Source organism: Dipodomys ordii, unplaced genomic scaffold (assembly GCF_000151885.1).
Source record: "Dipodomys ordii isolate 6190 unplaced genomic scaffold, Dord_2.0 Scaffold10, whole genome shotgun sequence".
Lineage (NCBI taxonomy): Eukaryota > Metazoa > Chordata > Mammalia > Rodentia > Heteromyidae > Dipodomys > Dipodomys ordii.
This window is the reverse complement of record NW_012267226.1, coordinates 20,829,113-20,839,779: the sequence shown is the minus strand read 5'-3', so window position 1 is coordinate 20,839,779 and position 10,667 is coordinate 20,829,113.

Sequence of the window (10,667 nt, the reverse complement as noted above, 5' to 3'; positions counted from 1 at the left end):
TAGGTGCCAATGGCTCACACCTGTATTCCTAGCTACTCAGGAGGATGAGATCTGAGGATAATGGTTCAAAGTCAGCCCAAGCAGAAAAGTCTCCATGAGACTCTTATCTCCAATTAACCATTCAAAAATCAGGAAGTGGTACTGTGCCTCAAGTGGTAGAGCTCTAGCCTTGAGCACAGAGACTCAGGGACAGTGACTAGGTCCTGAGTTCAAAACTCAAAACAAATAAACAATGAATGAGTTCAAATACAAGTACCATCAAAAAAACAAATCGAGGGGTTGGGAATGTGACTTAGTGGTATAGTGTTTGACTAGCATGCATGAAGCCTTGGTTCAATTCCTCAGTATCACATAAACAGAAAAAGGCAGAAGTGGTGCTATGTGGCTCAAGTGGTAGAGTGCTAGCCTTGAGCAAAAGAAGCTCAGCGACAGTGCTCAGGCCCTAAGTTCAAGTCTCAGGACAGGCGAAAAAAAAAAGTAGAAATGGGAGACATGTATGTGTTTCAAGTGACCTGAGGTGACTTGTAGAAATGGCTTGCTACTCTTTTGATTCCGAAAACCCACAAAAATCATGTGAATCAAGAGGTTCAAATCTAGGTGCTCAGTTTAAGAATGCCTGAGAAATGGCCCAGCCATCAAGCCAAGTACCTGAAAGGTCACTTTCAATTAACAATGTGTGTGCCGTTCTGGCATTACAATGGTAGAGTTGATATGCCCAGGCCATACAGTGGGCCCTGCAAAGAGTGCTGGAGAGCAATGCCTGAACTGAAAGGTTTGGATGGAGATTCTCTGATCATCAAACATAACCCTGGTAATCAGTACCTTACCTATAGACTCGCGGTCAGATTGACCAATACAGGAGGAACTCCCTCTACCACACTGAGGTAATCCAAATTGGAAAGGAACTGTTCCTAAACCAGAAGAGGAAGTAGCACAGACAAGAAAAATAACCAGAAGAAACTCAAACAAAAATGTATGGCACAAGCTGGGCGCCAGTAGCTCCCACCTGTAATCCTAGCTACTCAGGAGGATGAGATCTGAGGATCGAAGTTAAAAGCCAGCCTGGGTTTAAGGAAAGTCCATGAGACTCATCTCCAATTAACCACCATAAAACTGGAAGTGGTGCTGCGGCTCAGGCTCACGTAGAGCCTATGTCTTAAGCTAAAGAACTGAGGGACAGCACCTGGGCCCAGAGTTCAAGCCCCATGACCAGCACAGGGTTGCTGGAAGCACAGGTTAAGTGGTGCAGTGCCAGCCACACGAGCAAGCTAAGTGAGTGCCAGACTTTGAGTTCGAGGGGCCTGGTGGGGGTCTTACTGCATAAGAACCAATTAAATTAAGCACAAATGTAAATAAAAGAGCTGGTCATGCTTATTAATAAATATTTTAGGTTTCCTGATGAGCCCCCCCACATATATAATTAAAGTTAGATACACACAAATAGTGGTAAATGCTACCACAACTAGCATGTAATGGGAAAATAATGAGTACAAACTTCTATATTCACTATGTAAAATAACCAGAACACACAATTTGAAGAAACATTTCCTCCTAACTTTAAGTAGCTAACAGTTATTTCATTGAATGGTACTAAACATCATGGTGGTATCATTCAAGAGACTGATACCATTCTGGAATGAAAGAGGTGGGGTAAAGAGCACTTGTAGCCTTGCACAGGTCACTTTCTAAGTACAATCATGCATCTCTTAACGGTATGCTTTCTCAGAAATGCATCCTAAGACAATTATATACAAGTGAATACAGTATCAGTGTACTTACACAGACCTATGCGGTATGGTATAGATCATTGCTGGGGTCATGGCTCAAGTAGTAAGGTGCTTGCCAAGTGTGGTGTAAGTAACACTAAGTGACCACTTATTCTTTGGGGGAAGAAGAGGGAATACTAAGGCTTGAACTTAAGGACTCACGCTTGTACCACAAATCCACCCCTACCCTTTTTATTTAATCCAGTCCTGGGGCTTAAACTTGGGGGGCCTAGGCACTGTCTCTGCCTTCAAGGAGTTTACAAGCTTCAAGGGTTAAGATAAACCCAGAAGAAAGATATTTCTTGTTTGTTTTCCTGCTTCAGAGGTCCCGTATCACTTTGGTTATACTTCTTCCCTTATAATCATTTACTATTTATGTAGCACTTACAAAGCAATCTTCTAGAAAGAATTTATACCTAGAGGCTTACTTGGGACTCAGAGAGTATGCAAAGGTAGGAAGAAAGAAATACAGGGGAGAAATGTGGAGACAGCAAGAAAGCCGATGAAATATGCTGATTTTTAAATTCATTTCATTTCAAAAAAAAAAAATCAAGAGTTTATCCCAGGTTCTTTATAGGGCAGACAGTGGATAAGAGAAGCAAGGAGGGCTGGGAAGGTGGCTCAGTGGTAGAGTGCTTGCCTTGCATGCTTGAGGCCCTGGGTTCGATTCCTCAGCACCACATAAGAAAAAAGCTGGAAGTGGCACTGTGGCTCAAGTGGTAGAGCGCTATCCTTGAACTGAAGAGCTGAGGGACAGTGCCCAGGCCCAGAGTACAGGCCCCAGGACCAGACCAAAAAAGAAAAAAAAAAAAAGAGAAGCAAGGAAAGATGGGGGGAAAAAAAAAGATCTAGCCAGGCACCATTGGCTCACGCCTGTAATCCTAGCTACTCAGGAGGCTGAGAGCTGAGGATCACGGTTCAAAGCCAGCCCAGGCAGAAAAGTCTATGAGACTCTTTATCTCCAATAAACCACCAAAAAAACCAGAAGTGGCACTCTAGCTCCAGTGGTAGAGCACTCGCCTTGAGCTGAAGAGCTCAGGGACAGTACCCAGGCCCAGAGTTCAAGCCCCATGATCGACAAAAAAAAAAAAGGAGGCTGGGAAGGTGGCTCAATGGTAGAATGCTTGCCTTGCATGCCTGAGGCCCTGTGTTCAATTCCCCAGCACCACATAAGCAAAAGGGAAAAAGCTGGAAGTGGCACTGTGGCTCAAGTGGTAGAGCGTTAACCTTGAGTTGAAGAGCTGAGGGACAGCACCCAGGACCAGAGTTCAGGCCCCACGACCAGACCCCCCCACAAAAAAAAATCTAATTGTACCTTTTGGGAGGGGAAGGGTACTAGAGTTTGAACTCAGGCCTGGTGCACTATACTTAAGTCACACCACCATCAATTTTCATTTTTGTTTTTCAAATAGCGTCTAAGACTATCATTCTCCTACTTCTGCCTGCCATGTAGCTAGACCAGGCTTGTGCTACCATGTCTAACTTGTTTGTTGTTTGTTGACTTTTTGCCCTGAATGGCTTCAAACCACAATCCTCCTAACAGCTGGGATTATAAGCATTAGCCACCAAGCCCAGCACAATAATCATGGTTTGGAAAATGTTTTGGGGCTGGGAAGGTGGCTCAGTGGTAGAGCACTTGCCTTGCATGCTGAGGCCCTGGGTTCAATTCCTCAGCACCACGTAAGAAAAAAGCCGGAAGTGGCGCTGTGCTAGCCTTGAGCTGAAGAGCTGAGGGACAGCGCCCAGGCCCAAAGTTCAGGCCCCACGACCGGACCCAAAAAAAAAAAAGGGAAATGTTTTGACAGTACCAGGGTTTGAATTTAGGACCCTATGCTTACTTGACATGCGCTACCACTTGAGCCATGCCTCTAACCTGCTTTTTATTAGTTAATATGGAAATCAGTCTCACAAACTTTTCATTCCAGGATGGCCTTGAACCAAAATCCTCCAGAATGCAGCTTCCTGGGTAGCTAGGATTACAGATGTGAGTCACAAGCACCTGTCTTAAAATTGTGTGTGTGTGTGTGTGTGTGTGAGAGAGAGAGAGAGAAAGAGAGAGAGAGAGAAAGAAAGAAAGAGAGAGAGAGAGAGAGACAGAGAGCATGTATGTATGCGTGTGCATGCCAGTCTTGGGGCTTCAGCTCAGGGCCTGTACTGTCTTGGCCTTGAGGTTTTCCACTCAAGACTAGTGCTGTGCCACTTGAGCCACAGCTCCACTTCTGGCTTTGAACTACAATTCTCAGAACTCAATCTTCTGAGTAGCGAGGATTATGAGCGCGAGTGACCAATGCCTGGCATGAAAAAATGTTTAACTCAAAAATACTTTTTAAACTCATTTTTTTAATACATGATACTTCATTTTAAAAAATCATCAAGAGGTGTAGGCCTGTAATCCAAGAATACAGGAGGGTAAGGTCAAGGATCAAAAGAGTTCAAAGCTAGCCAGGGCTTACAGCAAAACCCTGTCTCAACCCAACGAACAGCTGGCTATGTGGCTCCAAGTAGTAGAAGAGAGCATCAGCCAAGTAAGCAAGCCAAGCAAGTGCAAAGCCCTGCATTTAAACCCCAGTACCACCAAAACAAACACAAAATTATCAGCACCTTAATGCTTTAATGATGCGAGCTAAGTTAAAATATAAAGAGAGGGCTGAGGGCAAAGGATTGCCTAGCATGTTTGAAGCCCTGGTTCCCACCCTCATACTGAAAATGCAAAGCAAAACAAAGAACAGTAGAGATCTAAAATACTAATCAGAGTAACACTCTACTCCATGGGCAAATTATGATCTGCAGTCTTTTTTCTCCCCAATGCATCTGCAAGCTAAGAATGGTTTTTACATTTTTAAACAACTATAACAATAAAGCATATGGAATGAAGCATGCAGCTAGCATGCTAAAATATTTATTATCCCTCCCTTTACAGAAAGCCATTGTGCCTTCCCTATTTCATAATGGAATTTTGTATCTGTCACTAAGTATCTTGACATCTTAAATTTTACATTTAAGGTAACTACATGATTTTTCTCTCCACTCTCCTCTGCCTAGCTCTGTTTACAAGCCATTTCTACACAGGTATTTCTGCAAATATTTATTATAATATTCTGGGGAGGGAAAAAAATAAAAGGCTTACACTGTCTAGCTTTTAATAACAGGCAATCCAGTATGTTTTTCCAATAATGAGCTTAAGTTCCCCCAATGAATTAGCAAATTAATAAACTGAACCTACGTTGACCAGAACTTATGATTTACATCAACTTCTCTATTTGCACACAACCAACACTGGAGGAAGCAGGGAAAAAGATCTTTTTCCAAAGCTAACTAACTAAATTGGATTATATACTTCTGGTGTCAACAAAAACAAATCAAGTATGAAATGGTGACTAATTCAATAAATGTGGGGGATACCTCTGACAAGTCAGTAAATTCTGCACTACTTACATAATGCCACATGAAGTCAAGGTATGGGGATCCCCTTAAACACTTTTGCCAAGAAAAATAAAAGTGAAAAAAGGAAAACCACTTCTAACACTTAAAGCATCAACGGTAGCCAGGCACCAGTGGCTCACACCTGTCATCCTAGCTAGCTGGGAGGCTGAAATGGGGGAGGATATCAGCTTCAATTCAGTTCACACAGAAAAGTCTGCATCTTAGGACTGGGAAGGTGGCTCGGTGGTAGAGCGCTTGCCTTGCATGCCTAAGGCCCTGGGTTTGATTCCCCAGCACCACACAAGCAAAAAGAAAAATGCCGGACGTGGAGCTGTGGCTCAAGTGGTAGAGCGCTAGCCTTGAGCTGAAGAACTGAGGGATAGCACCCAGGCTCAGAGTTCAGGCCCCAGGACTGGACCTGAAAAAAAAAGAAGTCAGCATCTCAATGACATGGTGGTAAGTATCTGTCATGAGACTGCAGCCAGAAGAAAAAAACAAAAATCTCAATTCAGGCACATTTCAATTTAACCCTCTGTATAGTATCTTTACAATAAAAAAAAAAAAAAAAAAAAAGTAAAAGAGATGAAGCAATCTAGCAGTGCTACGGAAGTATTAAGAAAATCTGGCCAGGTGCCAGTGCCTCACGCCTCTAATCCTAGCTACTTAGAAGGCTGAGATCTGAGGATCATGGTTCCAAGCCAACCCAGGCAGCAAAGTCCCCATGAGACTCTTACCTCCAATTAACCACTCAAAAACTGGAAGTGATACTGTGTGTGGCTCAAGTGGTAGAGCACTAGCCTTGAGTGAAAAAGCTCAGGGACAGCACGCAGGCCCTAAGTTCAAGCCCTAGGACTAGTACACATACATTAAAAAATAAATAAATAAACTTGAAACTCATGTTTCTGTAAATGAGGGATAAACTACATATAATCAGATTTTACAGAGTAGTTCAAATAAATCCTTTCCTATGCCTTACTCCTTTTAAGAGCTACATGTGTTGAATTTTGAGTTTTTCTATGCAATGTTGTTATTTGGGAGAAATAAGAGAATAATGTCAAAACAGTTTTAAGTCAAAATGCTTTTTAGATTTTGGGAGCTTCAAGGATAGTATGGGCTTCTACACTGCCATTCTGTCAAGGAAGAGGGATGCTTTATTCTTGTATTGCTTGTCTTGAATAACTTTACAACCATCCCACATCACTTGTTACTAACTATGCTGAAATGAACTTGGTGCTTTCTGCTATGTGTTAGTCCTGTGAATGAAGGATAAACTATGCCACTGGTGCCCGACATGACTTTTCTTTAAAAATAACAAGTTGGGGGGCTGGGAAGGTGGCTCAGTGGTAGAGCGCTTGCCTTGCATGCCTGAGGCCCTGGGTTTGATTCCCCAGCACCACATAAGCAAAAAGAAAACAAGCCGGGAGTGGCGCTGTGGGTCAAGTGGTAGAGCACTAGCCTTGAGCTGAAGAGCTGAGGGACAGCGCCCAGGCCCAGAGTTCAGGCCCCATGACCGGACCAAAAAATAAATAAATAACAAGTTGGAAAGACAGGCCTGTAGCTCATGCTACTCAAGAGGCTGAGTTCTGAGATTGTGGCACCAAGCCTGCCTGGGCAGGCAAGTCCATGAGACTCTTATCTCCAATAAAAACTACTCAGAAAAATCTGGAAGTGGCACCATGGCTAAAGTTGTAAGTGCTAGCCTTGAGCACAATGAGGCTCAGGGACTGCTCAGGCCCTGAGTTCAAGCCCTAGGACTAGCAGGAAAAGAAAAGTCAGTCACTACCACTGTAATTTTGATACATGCATTCACATGTTCTAGATGAGAAAATAATTAGAAATGCACTTTTTCTTAAGCCAGAGATCTTTTTAGTTCTTCATAGTAAATCTCTAAAATGGAAACCTACAAAACTTTCCATTTTGAATGCATTCGCTTTCTTTTCCTTCCTTTTTTGTTTGGTGATGGAACTGGGGTTTCAACTCCGGGTCTGGCACTTGCTATGCTGGTGCTCTACCACTTGAGCCACACCTCCAGCTCCACTCGAGACATTTTTTTAAACATGTGAACACATTTAAACTATTCTTTGCACATCTATCTATAATGGTTTTGCTATAGCTTCTAATAATGATAATTTAAATACCACATCATTAATTACTATACTATTTCCCCCTTTGTGGTGATACTAAGGTATACTCTGAGAAATTGGCCCTTATCGAGCCAGGTGCTGGTGGTTCATACCTACAATACAGAGGCTGAGCCGTCTGATAACCCAGGTTCAAAACCAGCCCAGGCAGAAAAGTCTGTGGGTCTACAATTAATAAAAAGGCTGTATCAGAGGCATATACCAAGTGATAGAGCTGCTCAAGTGGATCAAGGACCAGCCATGAGCAGAAAATGCAAGAGTGATAGGCCATGAGTTCAAGTTCCAGTTCCAGCACCAAAAAAGAAAAGAAAAAACTAACACCGTGGCTCATGCCCATATCATAGCTACTCAGGAAGTTGAGATCTGAGGATCATAGTTCAAAGCCAGCTAGGGCAAGAAAGTCCATGAGAGAAAAAAAAGAAAGAAAGTCCATGAGATGCTTTTGTTTTTTTGTTTTGTTGTGTTTTTTTGCCAGTCATGGGGCTTGAACTCTGGGCCTGAGCGCTGTCCCTCAGCTCTTCAGCTCAAGGCTAGAGCTCTACCACTTGGGCGACAGCGCCACTTCCGGTTTTCTGCTGGTTTACTGGAGATAAAGAGTTTCACAGACTTTCCTGCCCGGGCTGGCTCTGAACCTTGATCCTCAGATCTCAGCCTCCTGAGTAGCTAGGATTATAGGTGTGAGCCACTGGCACCCTGCTTTCCATGAGATTCTTATCTCCAATTAACTACCAGAAAACCGGAAGTAGCACTTGTGACTCAAAGTGGTGGAACCCCAGCCTTGAACAAAAAGCTCAGGGATAGTACCCATGCCCTGAGTTCAAGCCCCATGATGAACAAAAATGAAACACTAAGCAGCTCTTACACCATTGGTATTCTCTACAAGGGTGATCTGTTATGCATTTATATTGCACATTTACATTTATCAAGTGCTTCATAATTAGTTTAGTAGCTGTTTCTAATCCAAAACAACCCAAGAAGAACTTCACAGAAGAGGAACCTAGGCTTAAGGAGGAACCAAAGAAAACCAATTTCACTGTGAAGGAAACAACACACCATTTTATAGACAGATCCTCTATACCACTTCTCATCTGCAGTGTGAATTCTTCCAAAATAAGTTATTAATGAACATAATAGTAATGATAGTATTGAATTCTAACAAAAGTGTTTAGACACTTTTTTTTTTGTCTATTGGGGGGCCTGAACTCTGGGCCTGCGCGCTGTCCCTCAGCTCTTCAGCTCAAAGTGAGCGATCTACCACTTGAGCCACCGCACCACTTGCTGCTTTTTCTGCTTATGTGGTGCTGAGGAATCGAACCCAGGGCCTCATGCAAGGCAAGCACTCTACCACTGAGCCACCTTCCCAGCCCTACACTTTTAAATATTGGGAAAACTGTTATTATTTCATGATATAGACACAGTTACAAGTAAAAAATTCTGCTAAATGACAAACTTAAAGGGCTAAATAAGAAAACAAGTTATTTGTTCACATCTGATTAAAAGAAGGTAATCAAAGAAGTTTATCGAACAAATTTAGATAGGTCCTGACATAATAAATTAGCAACTGGGCCCCTTTATATATATTTATATACTCAACCAGAGCCCAGCTAAAGGAATGCAGACAGTGGAAGGCAGAATGGGCTGTTGAGCAAGCTTAGCCAAGGCACCTTTCGGAAGAGAATGGTTCTAATCACCACTGTGGTTTTAATCAGTGCGTTATCTCATCACCGTCCTAGGTTTTGCGGGGTTAATCAAAAACTTGAGCCACAGCTTGGAGGTGCAGAAAAGTTCCCGGCTGGCCCCGGATGAAGCCTCGCTTTCTCTCATCTGGGTGTGACCTCTCGGCGAGCCGGCCGGCGGGATCACCCTCGCCCCCGGCCCTGCGGTCCACCCGAGCAGCCTCGCCGCGCGGTCCCCCCGGGCGCCCCCGCCGGGACAGCAAAGCCCCCTCACCCCCTCCCGGGGCCCAACTCCGTGACCCACATCCCCACACCCGGCCCGGAGCCCCACACTCCGCACCCCCAATTGCACTTCCGCTCGGGTGGCTTCCCAGCCTGCCCTCCCCCAGCCCCCACCCATCTTTGTCTCTCCCCACGCCCCGCGGGCTGCCGCCTCCACACGCCTGCCCCCCCCCAGCCTCCCTGGAAGCTGCCACTGGCTCCCCTGCTCCCTCACTGGTCATCTGGGCGCAGCAGGCCGCCCGCCCACCGAGGCAGCAGCTCACCTTTCTTCTCGTTCTTCTCCGCCTCTTCAAACAAGCCAGGCAGGTGGATGACCACACCATTGCCTGCAAAATGGGGGAGGAGGGAGGCAGTCACGGGCAGAGAAGACGCCATGAAACTCAACAGAACACCGCCAGGGGAGGAGCTGCCTCCTGCTCTGTGCAGGACCAGAGGGCAGGGAGCGGCCGAGAAGGCCAAGACGGAGCACTCCTCTGCTTTGTAAAGGAAGTCTGGTCAGGCCAGGGCACCGCGCGGTGAAGCTTGCAGAACTACACTCTGAAACAAGCCAGACTCCACAGCCGCGAGCTGACGGTGTCCGCACAGGATGTGGCAGCCTGGCCAAACCACAGAAACACAAAGCGCAAAGTGCAAAGCAGAGCGGGGGGGCCTGCGGGAGCGGGGGCCTGCAGGAGCTGGGGGGGCAGGGTTTAGAAGCCTGCAGCTGGCGGTTGACAGCCGAACAGCTACCCAAGAGGGCCACGCACTTGGGTCCCCCCAGAGGCCTGCACGCGGACCCCAGCGCAGCCCGCCTTCCCGATGAGTTGGGAGACAGGCCTGTGTTTGTCAGCGGTGGCACTATAGGCGATGGAGTCTTACAGGGTGTTGAGAAATGAGCCACTGAGCCACAGCGTAGAGCCTGAGGTGCTAACAGAAAGGAGGGCTGTGGAGGCTGCTCACCGAGATCACAAGGCCCTGGATGAGGCTCCCGCAGGCCCCACCACAACAGGCCGGGCAGGCCAGAGGGCCGGACACCAACCTGGCTTTGAAACCGGCCCGTGTCCCATCTGCCTGAGCAATGAGGGCCCTCCGCCTGGCCAGGTGAGCATGGAGCTGGCCGCCTCAGCCCCGTGCCCAGAGCCACGCCCCCCTGCCCGACGCAAGACAGCGGGAAGTACAGTGGCTCACAGCTGTAACGCAGGCATTCTGGAGGCAGAGGTTTAAAGGATCTAGGCTTGAGGCCAGCCAGGGCAAAAAGTTAGCAACACTTTTTATTTTCTCAAAATAAAAAACTGGGCAATTAGATGCTCTACATTGAATGTAATTTTATTTTCTGACACTGGAATAAGCAAAATGAGAGAAAGCACAGAAGGTAAGGGGTGGTAGGCCTGGCGGGGAGA